The sequence below is a fragment of the Chiloscyllium plagiosum genome, unplaced genomic scaffold, assembly GCF_037043375.1.
Source record: "Chiloscyllium plagiosum isolate Xiang-an unplaced genomic scaffold, Cpla_swu_hap1 HiC_scaffold_39, whole genome shotgun sequence".
Classification (NCBI taxonomy): domain Eukaryota; kingdom Metazoa; phylum Chordata; class Chondrichthyes; order Orectolobiformes; family Hemiscylliidae; genus Chiloscyllium; species Chiloscyllium plagiosum.
The window spans coordinates 41,681,736-41,699,267 of record NW_028270177.1 but is presented as its reverse complement, the minus strand read 5'-3'; the positions used below and the strand labels follow the sequence as shown (position 1 = coordinate 41,699,267).

At 45.1% G+C, this 17,532-nt stretch overlaps 1 protein-coding gene across 1 annotated transcript in view; it reads right to left on the bottom strand.

Moving 5' to 3' along the window:
* The window catches only part of lrrk1 (leucine-rich repeat kinase 1), a 252,945-nt gene extending 235,496 nt beyond the window's left edge, over nt 1-17,449 (bottom strand). The window contains exon 1 of the mRNA XM_043677668.2: nt 17,383-17,449. The gene's annotated coding sequence lies outside the window, so the exon portion shown is untranslated. The remainder of the gene's footprint in view (nt 1-17,382) is intronic.
* Nucleotides 17,450-17,532: the final 83 nt, after the last annotated feature.

Sequence of the window (17,532 nt, the reverse complement as noted above, 5' to 3'; positions counted from 1 at the left end):
TGGAATACAGGGAGAACTAGCCATTTGGATACAGAACTGGCTCAAAGGCAGAAGACAGAGGGTGGTGGTGGAGGGTTGTTTTTCCGACTGGAGGCCTGTGACCTGTGGAGTGCCACAAGGATCGGTGCTGGGCCCTCTACTTTTTGTCATTTATATAAATGATTTGGATGCGCACAAATCATTTATGTAAATGACAAAGAGGTACAGTTAGTAAGTTTGCAGATGACACCAAAATTGGAGGTGTAGTGGACAGCGAAGAAGGTTACCTCAGATTACAACAGAATCTTGACCAGATGGGCCAATGGGCTGAGAAGTGGCAGATGGAGTTTAATTCAGATAAATGCAAGATGCTGCATTTTGGGAAAGCAAATCTTAGCAGGACTTATACACTTAATGGCAAGGTCCTAGGGAGTGTTGCTGAACAAAGGGACCTTGGAGTGCAGGTTCATAGCTCCTTGAAAATGGAGTCGCAGGTAGATAGGATAGTGAAGGCGGCATTTGGTATGCTTTCCTTTATTGGTCAGAGTATTGAGTACAGGAGTTGGGAGGTCATGTTGCGGCTGTACAGGACATTGGTCAGGCCACTCTTGGAATATTGTGTGCAATTCTGGTCTCCCTCCTATCGGAAAAATGTTGTGAAACTTGAAAGGGTTCAGAAAAGATTTACAAGGATGTTGCCATGGTTGGAGGATCTGAGCTACAGGGAGAGGCTGAACAGGCTGGGGCTATTTTCCCTGGAGCGTCGGAGGGGTGACTTTATAGAGGTTTACAAAATTATGAGGGGCATGGATAGGATAAATAGGCAAAGTCTTTTCCCTGGGGTTGGGGAGTCCAGAACCAGAGGGCATAGGTTTAGGGCAAGAGAAGAAAGATATAAAAGAGACCTAAGGGGCAACTGTTTCATGCAGAGGGTGGTACGTGTATGGATTGAGCTGCCAGAGGATGTGGTGGAGGCTAGTACAATTGCAACATTTAAGAGGCATTTGGATGGGTATATGAATAGGAAGGGTTTGGAGGGATATGGGCTGGGTGCTGGCAGGTGGGACTAGATTGGGTTGGGATATCTGGTCGGCATGGACGGGTTGGACCGAAGGATCTGTTTCCATGCTGTACATCTCTATGACTCTATGAGACCCAGAGCAAATACATCTGTTTGAAACTCAAGAAGTTTTGGCTCAGAGCTGGAACCTGAACTACAGACACTGCACCACATCAGGGCAAATTATATTGCTCACTTTATGAAGGTGGTGGTCACACCCTTCAGTTTAGATAATTCAAATTTAGCCTGTGATCAGGGACAGGTGGCTGTGGCTATGGTCCCAAAGGCCTGGTGTCAGGGTTAAGGACATCACCTTGGGGCTTGGAGTGGGGAGTGGGAGGGTGGTAAGATCCAGTCATTGTCCAGGTTGGTACCAATGGCATTGATAGAACTCGAATGAATGTTCTGCAAAAAGACTGAAAATTAGGAGCCAAATCTGAATGTGGAACACCGAGGTTAGAATCTTGCAATTACTACCTGAACCAAAGTCAAAGTGGCAAAGTGGCACAGTGTTTAAAAAAGGATTTAAATACATAGCTCAATGACTGCTGATGAAGGAGTGGGTTTCAGTTTGTGGGGGTCTGGCATCAGTACGAAGGCAGAAGATAATTGTTCTGGAGGGGCAGTTGTTATTTAATCTTACTAGGACGAGTGTGCAGCAAATCAAATGATGAGAGCTGTACAGATGCCTTGAAACTATGTAGAGGTGGGAGGGGGTTCTGGAGAAGGGATATGCAATAAGAGATATTTTGTGAGAGACAAGAAACAAATTTGGAATCGAATCACTAGTTACATGGAGAAAGGTGATTGATTAAGAAGAGTCAGCACAGATTTCTAAAGGAGAAACTGTTTAACTAACTTGCTGGAGTTAAAGATCCAGAGGTACCACTTAAAGAGGTGACAGGTTCTATGAGGATAGTGCTTTTGACGTTCTATACATGGACTTTCAAGTGGTCATGGAATAAAAGGGTCAGGAGCAAATGTGGAAAATTAGTTTTGTGATTGGTAGCAGAACATAATGATCATTGGATATTTTTCAGGCTGGTTGAAGGTTTATAATGACATTCCCCAGAGATCAGTATTTGGATCCTTCCTTTACCTGATATATTATAATCAAATCTTGATATGCATGGGACAATTTCAAAGTTTGCAAACGACATGAAACTTTGAAGAATTGTAAACTGAGGAGGACAGTGGAGAACTTCAGAAGACAGACACAGGAATGTATTGACAGGAGGCAGATGAGATTCTGTGCAGAGAAATGAAGGGAGACATTTTGGTAGGAAAAGCATTGAAAAGCAATACGAAGTAATGGCTACAATTCTGAATGGCATGTAGGTGAAGGATCCTGGATATTTAAGTGCAGTGTGGAGAACAAAGCACACAGTATCCTCAGGGTTCCTATCCCTACCTCTGACCAGGAAGTCCAGGTTCAAGTCCCACCTGAGGTGTATGTTGGAACAGGCTGATTAGAAAATATCTGCAGTATCCTCAGATTTATTAACTGAGGTACAAAGTACAAAAGCAAGGAGGCGACATTGAATTTGTATAAGACACCCATTAGACTCCAGCTATGACGCTTTAGATACATTGTGGGTGCTGCATCATAGGAAGGAGTGAACACATTACACAGAGTGCAGAAGCAGTTTAAAGAATGGTTCTGGGAATGCAGAAGTCCGGTTATGAGTGTAGGGACTGTTTTTCTTGTAGAGAGGGCAGCTAAGCAGAGATCTGACAGAGGTTTTCAAATTAAGAGTAGGCTGGATAAACTAGATAGGGAGAAACTATTCCTGCTCATAAAAGGAACAAGGACAAGAAGGCATAAAGTGATCTGCAAAACTAGCAAGGGTGAAGTGAGGAAAAACTTATTCACACAGCGAGCAGTTAGATTATGGATTGCACTGCCTAGAAATGTGGTGGAGGCAAGTTCAACTGAGGTATTCAACAGGGCATTGAATGATTATTTAGATAAAAAATAATGTGCATGAGTGTGGGGAAGAATGATTGTCACTCAAAATATGCAGTAGAAAATAGGAGTAGGTTTTTCAGCCCTTTGAGTTTTCTCCACTATCCAATATGATCATCACCGATCATCCTACTCAGTACCTTTGTTCCTGCTTTTTCCCCCAACACCCTTTGATCCCTTTAGCTTAAATAACTAGATCTAATTCCTCCTTGAAAACAAAGGAGTGTTGGATGCTGAGAGATGACCTTTATAGAGGTTTATAAAATCATGAGTGGCACAGACAAGATAAATAGACAAAGGTCTTTCTCCTGGAACTGGAGGACGAGAGGTCCCTTTTTAAATTTTTCCCCTAAGGGCCAATGTTTTCACGCAAAGGTTGATGTGTGCATTGAATGAGCTGCCAGAGGAAGTGGCGGAGGCTGATACAATTACAACATTTAAAAGGTATCTGGATGGGTATATGAATAGGAAGGGTTCAGAGGGATATGGGCCAAGTGCTGGCAAATGGGATTAGATTAGGTTAGGATATCTGGTTGGCATGGATGAGTTGGTCCGAAGAGTCTGTTTCCGTGCTGTACATTTCAATGACTCTATTAAATGTTTTAACCTCAACCATTTTTTGTGGCAGAGAATTCCACAGGCTCACCACTCCACGGGTGAAGAGATTTCTCTTCATCTCAGTCCTACACAGCCTAGCCTTTATCCTTAGACTCTGACTCCTGCTTCAGGGGTACTGATGCTCATTCAACAAGCCATTGCAGGCATGATGGACCACTGGACCTCCCTCTGCACCATAACACAATTTAGGCAAAGACCCCCGCTGTGGCTCAGTGGACACCCATTTTTTTAGTGGTAGGGAAACAATTGGAGAAAGTAGCAAAGGAAAAAATTAATCTCCATTTGATCAGTTATCGTCGAAGGAAAGTCATGCCTAACAAATTTAATTGAATTATTCAAAGTGGTTACGAATTGTGTTAGATTTCAATAAAGCTTTTGACAAAATCTCACATGGGAAACTAATAAAGTAGGTAAAAGTTCATGAGATCCAGGATAACTTGGAGCCAAAATTGGATTAGTGATAGAAGACAGAAGGTGGTGGTTGAAGCCTGTTTGTGTGTCTGAAGGTCAGCGTCCAACGGTGTATCACAGGAATCCATGCCGGATTCCCTTATTGTTTGTGACATTTATAAATGATGTTGATAAGAATGTATGGGATCAGTAAATAGGTTTGCAGATGACATAGACTGGCCAGGTGGTTTACTGTGAAGAATGGTTTTAGATTACAGGAAGATATGGTCAGGTTGAAAGAAGAGAATCCCCACAACGTGGAAACAGACCTTTTGGCCCAACAAGCCCTCAATGACCCTTCGAAAAGTAATCCATCCAGACTCATTCCCCTACCCTTATTACTGTACAATTACCTGACTAACGTACCTAGCTTACATATCCCTGAACATTATGGCAATTTAGCATGGCCAATTCATCTAATCTGCACATCTTTGGATTGTGGGAGGAAACCGGAGCACCCAGACAAAACCCACACAGAAACTGGGAGAATGTGCAAACTCCACACAGTCGCCCGGTCTGGAATCAAACCCAGCTCTGTGAGGCAGCAGTGCTAACCACTGAGCCACCGTGCCGCCCCATTAGATCGGCAGATCAGTGGCAGAAGGAATTTAAGCCGGATTTGAAAATGAGATGATGCAATTTAGAATTAGGAACAAGTCAAGGCAGGACAATGAATGGCGGGACATTAGGCAGCTCAGAGGAACAGACAGATCATGGGGTGCTTGTCCACAGCTCTTTGAATGTGGCAGGGCAGGTTAATAGGATAGTTGAAAAGGGCTATGGGAAGCTTACTTTTATCAGTTATATACAGAGTCATACAGCACAGCAACAGACCCCCCCCCCCAGTCCAACTCATTTGCACCCTCCAGACATCCCAATCTGACCTAGTCCCACTTGGCAGCATTGAGCACATATCCATACACTCATCCATGTTGTAATTTTACTCACCTCTACCACATTCTCTGACAGTTCGTTACATCCATGCACCACGGAGTTAAAAAGTTACCCCTCAGGACCCTTTTTAATGTTTCTCCTCTCACCTTAAACCTGTGCCCTCTAGTTTTAGAAACATCCACCCGAGGAAAAAGACCTTGGCTATTCACCCTATCCATCGAGGCATAGATTATTTGAGCAGGGAGGCTGTGTTGGAATTGTACAGGAATTTGGTGAGGCCACAGCTGGACTACTGTGTGCAGTTCTGGTCTCCACACTGTAGAAAGGATATGACTGCACTGGAGGGGGTGCAGTGGAGATTCACCAGGACATTGCCTAGGATGAAACATTTCAGCTATGAAGATAGGCTGGATAAACCTCAGGTTGATTTTACTTGGAGCAGAGCAGTTTGAGGAAGGACCTGATATGAGGTGAATTAGATGAGGAGGAAAATGAGCAGGGTAAATAGAAAGCAGTCAAAAGGGACACATTTTTAACTTGAAAGGCAGGAAGTTTAGATGGAATTTGAGGAAACATCTTTTCACCCAGAAAATGAACAAAGTCTGGAATGCGCTGTGTGGAGAACAGTTGAGGTGGGTAACTTCACAACCTTTTAAAAAGTACTTGGCTGAGCACTTGAAGTGTCATAACATAGTGCAGGAAAGTAGGACTAGTGTTGGAAGTAATGTATTTTTGGCAGTACAAACTCAATAGGGTGAATGGCCTCTTTTGTACTGTATGATTCTGTGCTATATAATATATTTGTATCCCTAAAAGGCCTTTGATAACATATCGCATATAAAGCAACTTAATTAGTCAAGAATCCATGTGTTGGAGTTGTACATTAGCATGGACGGAGGATTAGCAAACGAAGAGACAGTTGGTAACAAGGGGAGTGCATTTTCATGATGGCATCCTGTGACTACTGGAATGCCACAGGAATCAGTGCTCGGACCACAATTATTCACAATTCATTATTATTTGACTCAATAGATGAGGGTGACAAATGTCTAATATGGAACATAGAGTTAAAGTGTAGCGCTGGCAAAAGCACAGGTCAGGCAGCATCAGAGGAGCAGGAGAGTCGATGTTTCGGACATAAACCCTTCATCAGGAACGTGCAGGGAGAAGGGAGCAGAGAGATAAATGAGGGGGTGGGGGTGGGGCAAGGTAGGTGGGATGGCGATATGTGGATGCAGATACGTGGTGATTGTGATAGGGTGGAGCGGATAGGTGGAAAGGAAGATGGACAGGTAGGTCAGGTCAAGAGGGCAGTGCCGGGATGGAAGGTTGGATCTGGGATGAGATGGGGGGTAGGCAGATTTGGAAACTGGTGAAGTCCATGTTGATGCCATGTGGTTGTAGGGTCCTGAGGTAGAAGATGACGTGTTCTTCCTCTAGTTGGCGGGTGGCTTTGATTTGGCAGTGGAGGATTTGCATGTCCTTAGAGGAGTTGGAGGGGGGAGTTGAAGTGGTTGACCACAGGGCAATGGGGCTGTTTGCTGGGTGCAGAGCAAAGATGTTCCCTGAACCGCTCCACAAGTTGACACTCGGTTTTCCCAACATAGAGAAGACCACATTGAGAGCAATGGATGCAGTAAATGAGGTGGGTAGATGTGCAGGAAAATCTCTGCTGGATTTGAAATTATCGTTTAGAGCTTTGGACGGACGTGAGAGGGGAGAAGTGAGCACAGGAATTTGCACCTCGTGCGGCAACAAGGGAAGGTGCCAGGTGTAGAGGGTGTGTTAGTGGGGAAGGTGGACCTGACGAGGGATTGGAAGAGAATGATCTGTGTGGAATGCAGATAGGGGTGGGAATGGAAATATATTTTTGGTGGCACAGTCTGACAGCAGGCAGTAAACGTGGAGGAGGATAATGCACTGTATCTGGACATTCGTGGAGTAGAATGTGAGGACCAGGGGGTTTCCATCCTTGTTGCAGTTGGGGGGGTGGGTTTCAAAGGCAGAAGCGTGGGAAATGGAGGAGATGCGATGGAGTGCATTGTTGATCACATGGGAGGGGAAATTGTAATCCTGGAAATAGGAGCACATCTGGAAAGTACTGAAGTGGAATTGCTCCTCCTGGGAGCAGTTATGGCGTAGGCAGAGGAATTGGGAGTAAGGGATTGTGTTTTTACAGGAAGGGGGTTGGGAGGAGGTGTAGCCAAGCCAACTGCGAGAGTTGGTGGGTTTGAAATAGATGTCCGTGTTGTGTCATTCGCCAGATACCGAGACGGCGAGGTCCAGGAAGGGGAAGGAGGTGTCAGAGATGGTGCATGTGAACTTGAGGTCAGGGTGGAATGTGTTGGTGAAGTTGATGAACTGTTCAACCTTGAGGAGGCACCGACACAATCAACAATGTAGCGGAGGAGAAGGTGGGGGGGGGGGGGGTTGGTGCCAGTTTAGCTACGAAGAGGGACTGTTCCATGTATCCTATGAAGAGGCAAGAGGCAGGCATAGCTGGGGTCCATGCAGGTGCTCATGGTTACCTCTCTTGTCTGTTGGAAGTGGAAGGATTCGAAGGAGAAGTTGTTGAGGGTGAGGACAGTTCCACTAATTGCATGAATGAGTATTGGTGGAGGAGGACTGGTTGGGTCAATGAGAGAGGAAAAAGTGGAGGGCTTTTAGGCCTTGGTCATGTGGGAGGGACGGTGGCCCAGTGGTTAGCACTGCTGCCTCACAGCGCCAGAGACCCGGGTTCAATTCCCGCCTCAGGCGACTGGCTGTGTGGAGTTTGCACGTTCTCCCCGTGTCTGCGTGGGTTTCCTCCGGGTGCTCCGGTTTCCTCCCACAGTCCAAAGATGTGCAGGTCAGGTGAATTGGCCATGCTAAATTGCCAGTAGTGTTAGGTAAGGAGTAAATGTAGGGGTTTGGGTGGGTTGAACTTCGGTGGGTCGGTGTGGACTTGTTGGGCTGAAGGGCCTTTTTCCACACTGTAATGTAATCTGTAAAAAATGTAATCTGTATATAGGGACTGGATGTCCATGGTGAAAGAGACGTTGGGGGCTGGGGAATCAAAAGTCGTGGAGGGTGTGGGTGGTGTCCCAGATGTATGTGGGGTCCAACGGGTCGGAACTGAATCAAGATATGAGGAGAAGTTTGGTTGGGTAGGAGCAGGCAGAGACAATCAGTCAACTGGGGCAGTCAGACTTGTGGGTTTTGGGTAAGAGGTAGTACCGGGTAGTGCAGAATTGGGGAACTGAGGTTGGAGGCTGTGGATGGGAGATCCCCTGAAGTGAGGACATTGTGGATGGTTTTGGAGATGATGGTTTGGTGATGAGAGGTGGGGTTGTGGTTGAGGGGGCGGTCGGAGGTGTCAACAAGTTGGCATCTGGTTTTAGCGAGGTAGAGGTTGGTGCTCCATACTACCACTGCACCCCACCCCCTTGTCAGCTGATTTGATGTTGGGTTGGAGCAGAGGGAGTGGAGGGCTGCGCACTGTGAGGGTGAGAAATCTGGTGGGTGAGGGGGGTAGACAGGTTGAGGCAATGTCATGATGGCAGTTGGAGATAAAGAGGTCAAGGGAGGGTAAGAGGCCAGGATGGGTGTCCAACAGGATGGAGTATGTTGGAGGCAGGAGAAGGGGCATTAACATTAACTTCCAGTTCCAAATCTCCCCACACCTCCACCTCATCTAAGATCCAACCCTCCGACTCACACCACCTTCTTGACCTGACCTACCAGTCCATCTTCCTTCCCACTTGTCTGCTCTACCCTCCCTACCAACGTATCAAAATCATCCCTTACCTACATCCACCTATCACCATCCCACCTACCTTGCCCTCACTCCCACCCCCCTATTTATCTCTCAGCTCCCTTCCCCCTCCACATTCCTGATGAAGGGCTTATGCCCAAGACATCAATTTTCCTGATCCTTGGATGCTGCTTGACCTGCTGTGCTTTTCTAGTGCCACATGTTTCGAGTCTGACTCTCCATCACTTTTTGCGAATTACTGAGAGATTACAGACTGGCTAAATGAGTGGGAAAAAACTTGGCAAATGGAATATCTGAGAAAATGTGAAGTTATACACTTTGGGAAAGAATAAAGGAGCTGAATATTATCTAAATGGGGAAAGACTGCAGGACACTGCAGCACAAAGGGACTTAGGAACCCTCTTGCAAAAAAAGCATAAAAAAGCATAATTGTAAATTAGTGTACAATTTAGCTGAAAATAGGGAAGGCCTTCGTTTCAAAGGAAATGGAATATAAGAAAAAGGGAAGTCCAGTTAAAACAATACCAAGCACTACCTACTTAGAATATTGTAAATAGTTTTGAACTTCTTGTGAGGAAAGTTATACACTGTATTGGCATTGGAGACAGTCCAGAGAAGGTTGGCTAGGTTGATTCGAGGAATGGAAGGATTTGAGTACCACAGTTTAGAAAAACGATATGTGGCATTATTAAAACAAAGGGGCTTACAGGGGGCATACTGAGAGAATGTTTACCCTTTTTGGGAAAGTTTGGGACTAGAGAGCATTATCTCAGAATAAGGCATCAGCCATTTAAGACATAGATGACAAAGAATTTGTTTTCAAAGGGTAGTATATCAGTGAAATTCTTTACCATACAGAGCTGTAGAGACTGGGTCATTAAGTATATTCAAGGCTGAAATTGAAAGATTTTTTAATCAGTAAGGGAATCAAGGATTATGGGGATAAGGCAGGAAAGCGGAGTGGAGGATAATCCGATCAGCTACAATCTCATTGAATGGTGCAGCAGACTTGATTGGAATAGAAGTATGCCAATCAGCCTGCCTTATGGTGTAATGTGCAGAACTTCAAAATACACATTTCTTAAACAGAAATGCTTTGAATTAAACATTTAAAAAAAATACTGTAGGCAGCTGGAAATCTGATGCATAACAAAACTACAGACCTAAGACACTCAATGTCAGACAACGTTTCTTTTCAATTTTCAGAAGAGACAATTTTGACTTCCATGTAACGATGGTCCCAAGACATCTAGCACCCACTCTCCATTCCCAGAAATGGAAAACCTGCTCTTTACCTCCTTCCTTTCCACCATCCAGGAATCCAAACACTTCTTTGATGTGAAATGGTGCTTTCAGTGTAGCTCCTTCAATTTAACCCAAAGGCATTTTATGCGTATGTGAGAAACATGAGAATGACGAGAACGAGGGTAGGTCCGATCAAGGACAGTAATGAGAGACTGTGTATTGAGTCGGAAGAGATAGAAGAGGTCTTGAATGAGTACTTTTCTTCAGTATTTACGAATGAGAGGGACCGTATTGTTGAAGAGGAGAGTGTGAAACGGACTGGTAAGCTACAGGAGATACTTGTTAGGAAGGAAGATTGTTGGACATTTTGAACAACTTGAGGATAGACAAGTCCCCTGGGCCTGATGGAATATATCCTAGGATTATGTGGAAAGCAAGAGAGGAAATTGCAGTACCGTTGGCAATGATCTTTTCATCTTCACTGTTCAAAAAAGGGAATAGGGATAACCCCGGGAATTACAGGCCAGTTAGTCTTACTTCGGTGGTAGGTAAAGTAATGGAAAGGGTACTGAGGGATAGGATTTATGAGTATCTAGAAAGGCACTGCTTGATTAGGAACAGCCAGCACGGATTTGTGAAGGGTAGGTCTTGCCTTACAAGTCTGATTGAATTCTTTGAGGAGGTGACCAAGCATGTGGATGAGGGTAGAGCAGTGGATGTAGTATACATGGATTTTAGTAAGGCATTTGATAAGGTTCCCCATGGTAGGCTTATGCGGAAAGTCAGGAGGCATGGGATAGAGGGAAATTTTGCCAATTGGATAGAAAACTGGCTAACCGGTCGAAGTCAGAGAGTGGTGGTAGATGGTAAATATTCAGCCTGGAGCCCAGTTACAAGTGGAGTTCCGCAGGGATCAGTTCTGGATCCTCTGCTGTTCGTAATTTTTATTAATGACTTGGATGAGGGAGTTGAAGGGTGGGTCAGTAAATTTGCAGATGATACGAAGATTGGTGGAGTTGTGGATAGTGAGGAGGGCTGTTGTCGGCTGCAAAGGGACTTAGATATGATGCAGAGCTGGGCTGAGGAGTGGCAGATGGAGTTCAACCCTGCCAAGTGTGAGGTTGTCCATTTTGGAAGGACAAATAAGAATGCGGAATACAGGGTTAACGGTAGGGTTCTTAGTGACGTGGAGGAACAGAGGGATCTTGGGGTCTATGTTCATAGATCTTTGAAAGTTGCCACTCAGGTGGATAGAGCTTGTAAGAAGGCCTATGGTGTATTAGCGTTCTTTAGCAGAGGGATTGAATTCAAGAGTCGTGAAGTGATGTTGCAACTGTACAGGACCTTGGTTAGGCCACATTTGGAGTACTGTGTGCAGTTCTGGTCGCCTCACTTTAGGAAAGATGTGGAAGCTTTGGATAGGGTGCAGAGAAGATTTACCAGGATGTTGCCTGGAATGGAGAATAGGTCATACGAGGATAGGTTGAGAGTGCTAGGCCTTTTCTCGTTGGAACGGCGAAGGATGAGGGGGATAGAGGTTTATAAGATGATCAGAGGAATAGATAGAGTAGACAGTCAGAAACTTTTTCCCCGGGTACAACAGAGTGTTACAAGGGGACATAAATTTAAGGTGAAGGGTGGAAGGTATAGGGGAGATGTCAGGGGTGGGTTCTTTACCCAGAGAGTGGTGTGGGCATGGAATGCGCTGCCTGTGGGAGTGGTAGAGTCAGAATCTTTGGTGACCTTTAAACGGCAATTGGATAGGTACATGGATGGGTGCTTAAGCTAGGACAAATGTTCGGCACAACATCGTGGGCCGAAGGGCCTGTTCTGTGCTGTATTGTTCTATGTTCTAATGTACTGTATTTGCACTGGGGTCAGCAGTCCCAGACTGAGTGACTATTTTGGTGAAACCCTCTGTTCAGTCTGTAAGTGTGACCTCAAGCTATCAGTCTGTCATTTTAATTCTCCATCCCACTCACAGGCTGGCCTCTCTACCTCTGTTTCCTACAGAAGTAAGTAACGGAAGGACTAGTGGACCAAAGCACAGTGGAAACTCAAAGCACAGTGTCACATCTTTTGAGCAGGAGCCATGCAATCTTCCATTTTACAAATCCTATTATTCTGCATATCAAAATCAGGCAATATGTTTGCTGTTACAATTTTCACCTCTAGACACAGCTTTTGTTTCTTCACCTGTTCAATCACCAGCCTCTCTTTGAACAACCATCCCCTTTGACATTTAATTTCTTTTCCTTTTCCCCGTATCACAGACATTTCATGTCCTTTCTAAGTGCCTCTTAAGCCTGCCATTATACATGTTCCACTTTTAACAAAAGATCACCAACTCAAAACGTTAACTCCGTTTTATTTTCCCCACTCTCTCTCCACAGATGCTGCGAAACTTGCAGAATATCTCCAGCGTTTTTCTCAGCAGGATCTGGATATGGCTCCTGACATTTGGCACACGTTCCTCCTTGCCTCTGCCACTCTTGCTGTTCCAAAGGTTGTCTCTTCCCCTCTAACTTCCACACTCGTTTAAGTACTTAAGATCCCACCCACAGCCCCGATACTACCTCCAACTATCTTTCACAGATGTTGCTACCTCCAAATGTGCACCTGCACAGACACTACTGTCTTTATCTGGCTCCCCTTACCCTCAGACGTTGCTTCTCTAACTAAACGTTCATCTGCCCCGTAATCACTGTCTCTAACCAGCCCAGCAGCAGGTTATGAAAGACAGAAATAAAATGTTAAAAAAAAGGAATAAAGTGAAAATAAAGACAAAATAAGGGAAGTGATATGGAGGAGTGATTTGTTCATGGAAAGAGCAGTTAGACAGAAATCAAGGAAAGATTGATAGGTAGAACTAGTTCTTTCAAATTCTGCCAGCAGATCATTACACCAAGTCCACATTCCCACAGGAATGTTTCAATCACTCATGGATAAGGCAAATGTCATCCCTGTTCTCCCTGTGACTGTTTACATTGTCTGGCTTTGACGAAAACTTGGATCACAGCTGAAGATACCATGTTCATTACAGAAATCCCAGTCTAAGCTTCCCACACCACCGTGGCAAGGAGCAGTGACTCTTAGAGTCAGAGACATACAACACGGAAACAAGCTCTTTGGTTCACTAGTCCTTCCTGACCAGACATCCTAAATTGATCTACTCCCATTTGGCAGCACTTGGCCCACATCCCTCTAAACCCTTCCTATTCATATACCCATCCGATGCCTTTTATATGTTATAATTTTACCAGCCTTCACCACTTCCTCTGGCAGCTCATTCCATACATGCACCACCCTCTGTGTGAAAAAGTTGCCCCTTGGATCCCTTTTAAATCTTTCCCCTCTCACCTTAAACCTATGCCCTCCGGTTTTGGACTCCCCTATCCTGGGGAAAAGACCTTGGCTATTTACCCTATCTATACTCATGATTTTATAAATTTATATATAGTTACTCCTCAGTCTCCAATCCTCCAGGGAAAATAGCCCCAACCTATTCAGCTTTGCCCTATAGCTCAAACCCTCCAACCCTGGCAATGTCCTTAAATATTTTCTGAACCCTTCCAAGTTTCATATCTTTCTTATGGCAGGGAGACCAGAACTGAATGCAGTATTCTAAAAGTGAACTAACTAATGTCCTGTACTGCTGTGACATGACCTCATATACTCAATGCACTGACCAGTAAAGACAAGCATAACAAAAGCCTTCTTCACAATCTTTTCTACTTGCGACTCTACTTTCAAGGAACTATTAACCTGCACTCAAAAGGTCTTTTTATCAAATCACACCTTGAATGTTCCACCCCCCAAGTTCTCAAGGCACCTTCTTCTCCTTTGAGGCCCTCACTCTCTTCCTCCACACCCCCCCCTCTAAAATGTTTAAAGTCTATTCACTCAAAGGTTCTCCCAGAGACACACCTCCATTATTTTCTCCTCCTTGTTCTCTGTACCAAGCCATAACTCCTGTTTGGTGATTTTAACATCAATCCACAATCATGCTCTTTCTCTTTGATCTCACTGCCATCCAGTCCCTCGACCTTTCACGTGGTCATGGCCATTCCCTTTTCCTTTCCATCTCCCCAGCTTCTCCGGTTTCATTGTCTCGATCACAGACCATTGGTGGGCATTTCTGTTCACTTTCTTATGCAACATCCTTCTGTACTCACCTCAGAAGCAACATTTTCAAACCCCTAATAGGAGCTTATTCACCAGGATATGTCTCCAGTTGTCAGTGCTTTGTTTCTTCCCTACCTCTCTATTTAATAACAGCAGATCAGGCAGCGTGCCAAGAGCAGGTGAATTGTTGTTTTGGGCATTAACCTTCTATCAGGAATGTGAAGCAGGGAAGGGGGCAGAGAGATAAATAGCAGGGTGGGGGTAGAGCTGGAGGGCAGAAGGTAGCTTGGAAGGCAATAGGTAGATGGAGGGAGGGGGTGATGGTGATAGGTCGGTAGTGAGGGTGAGAGGATGGGTAGGAAGAAAGAGGGCGGTGCTGTGTTGGAAGGTTGGTTATGGGATGAGGTGGTGGTGGGGGAGGCAAGGGGAGAGGAAACTGGTGAAATTGACATTGATGCAATGTGGTTGGAGGGTGCCAAAGCAGAAGATGAGGTGTTCTTCCTCCAGTGTCTGGTAGCTTGGATTTGGCAGTGGAGGCAACCCAGGACTTGTATGTCCTTGACGGAGTGGGAAGGGGAGTTGAAGTCATCAGCCACAGGGCAGTGGGGTTGTTTGGTGCATGTGCCACAGAGATATTCCCTTTTCCTGATCTCCGGCATTTGCAGTCCTCACTTCTCCTATTTAATAACAACCCCTATTTTAAAAAATCAAACTTTTATTAGCATTTCCCTGTATCGACTCATCTTCATTCACACAAGTTGGCGGGGCACAGACGTGAGCAGATCTGAGATTGAATTAGTTCAGCAATTCATCATCAGATCTAGCTGGGCCACATTAACCCCTATCGAGCTGTTCGCTCATTAATCAGCATAATTCTGGACAGCAAAATTAACCCAACTCCTTTTCTGCATTACTATCTCCCCAACTTCATTTCTCCTTACTTCCACTGATGTTTTTTTTCCTGAGATCCTTAGAGACATCCCACCCCACAGGGCATACAATTTCTTGCAGGTCAGCAGAGCAAATTAACTCTTTAATATCTCACTACCCTCGCCTCCAATAAGTCCAAGAGTTCAGCAACTTCTTTGTCACTAAGTTTAAGTCTATTATTCAGCTGCTTTAAGTCACTCTACCTTTCTCCATCTTTACCTTGGTAATGACTTCCAACAATATAATTAATCTGACTGTTTTATTTGTACGAGAATTAAGGTCCACAGCTCCAGATGCGTTGGCAGCTTTGTGCACACGAACATTTTCAGAACAACAATTCCCTCAGCTAATAAAAAAATTGCCAGTTAAAGATAGTGGACAAAGTTTGTGTGAAGATTTGTAGCTCGGGTGCTCGTTGTTGTGGTTCTGTTCACCGAGCTGGAAGTTTTTGTTGCAAACGTTTCGTCCCCTGGCGAGGCGACATCATCAGTGCTTGGCACTGCGAAGCGCTTCTTTGATGTTTCCTCCGGTGTTTATAGTGGTCTGTCCCTGCCGCTTCCGGTTGTCAGTTTCAAGTGTCCGCTGTAGTGGTTGGTATATTGGGTCCAGGTCGATGCGTTTGTTGATGGAGTTTGTGGATGAATGCCATGCCTCTAGGAATTCCCTGGCTGTTCTCTGTCTGGCTTGCCCTATGATAGTAGTGTTGTCCCAGTCGAATTCATGTTGCTTGTTGTCTGCGTGTGTGGCTACTAAGGATAGCTGGTCGTGTCGTTTCGTGGCTAGTTGATGTTCATGTATGCGGATTGTTAGCTGTCTTCCTGTTTGTCCTATATACCAACCACTACAGCGGACAGCTGAAACTGACAACCGGAAGCGGCAGGGACAGACCACTATAAACACCGGAGGAAACATCAAAGCAGCACTTCGCAGGAGGCTCCCAAGCACTGATGATGTCGCCTAGCCAGGGGACGAAACGTTTGCAACAAAAACTTCCAGCTCGGCGAACAGAACCACAACAAAAATAGTGGACTTTAGTAACAATTCTGCTTCAACATCCAGCTCAGGCCAGAATATATCCAGCTCCTAGGCTTCACAACCAATAAGTTACTCTTGAAATATAGCCATTACTGCACTGAAAGGATATAGTCTCTCGATTCAGTCGAGTGTGTGGTGCTGGAAAAGCGCAGCAGATCTGGCAGCATCCGAGGAGCAGGAAAAATCAACGTTTTGGGCAAATGCCTTTCATCAGGAATGATGAAGGGCTTTTGCGCAAAACATCAATTTTTATGCCCCCCGGATGCTGCCTGAACTGCTGTGGTTTTCTCCAGCATCTGCAGTCCTCACTTTCACCTCTCTTGATTCAGTGCTGGTTTCAGGGAGTGAGAAGCCAGGCATGTCCAATCAATGGTGACCTTGAGAGCAGGGGCCATTCACTCAGCCTCCAGATGATACTGAGAGATGTAGATTACTGGATGTCAGTGAACAGGCTTGAACACTGTCCATTGTCTGACTCAGCTTGTCCTATACTCTCAGCACATACACTGTTGTATTTAAGACAGACTTAGTTCTGGACAAATTTAAAAATCACATGGTGTTGCATGATTTTTAACTTTGTCCACCCCAGTCCATTACCAGCTCCTCCACACCTTAGATCTGGTAAAGAGATCAAGGGTTACAGGGAGAAGGCTGGAAAATGGGATTGAGAAACATATCAGACATGATGTACTGATGGAGCACATCAATGGGGCCGAATGGCCTAATTCTGCTCCTATATCTTATGGTTAAACATGGGATTACTATCTGACCCCTAAACCATTATGAATAAAATTATAAAAAACAATTGAGTATTAACCAGCTCCATAAATTGCTTCTGCGACTCGTCTATCAACATCCCAGACAAGAATTGGAGTACAGACTGAATTTAGACCACCCCTGGTCTGGTCTATATGTGACTTCAGACCCATAGCATTGTGGCTGACTCTGTACTTCCCTCTAGGCAATTGGGGATAGGAAATACATGCTGGTCCAGCCAACGACGCCCACATTCCATGAATAAAAAAAACAAACAACTGCCATCAAATTCAAAATGAATTTCCTGGTAACTTATTGATCTGCTGGTTAACTTTAATTTAGAGGTAGCACCTATTTGGCGAGTGCTGTAAAGATGTTTTGAAACGCTGGGCACTGAGCAATCTTTCCCGAAACTTTAACCGCAGTTAAGTTTACAAGTTAGTCTGTGAGTCAGTGTGAAACAACCTGTTCCTGAGGCGAACTGGCTAAAACCGGGAGCTTTCCAGAGCGGAGCCTAGCCCGGGACAAGCGCTGTCAAAGTCCCAACATTAAGTCCCGGTTCCCCCTTACCTGCTGTCCCGGGGAGAACGGGAGACAAAGCCACACCAAGAACCTATCAAGCGTCCACTTTCTGTTGAATCGCACGTTCGTAATGAGGAAGTGAGAGAGAGGATGTGGGTGGAGATATAGCGAGTTCAGGACAGTGCCCAGGGAGGAGTC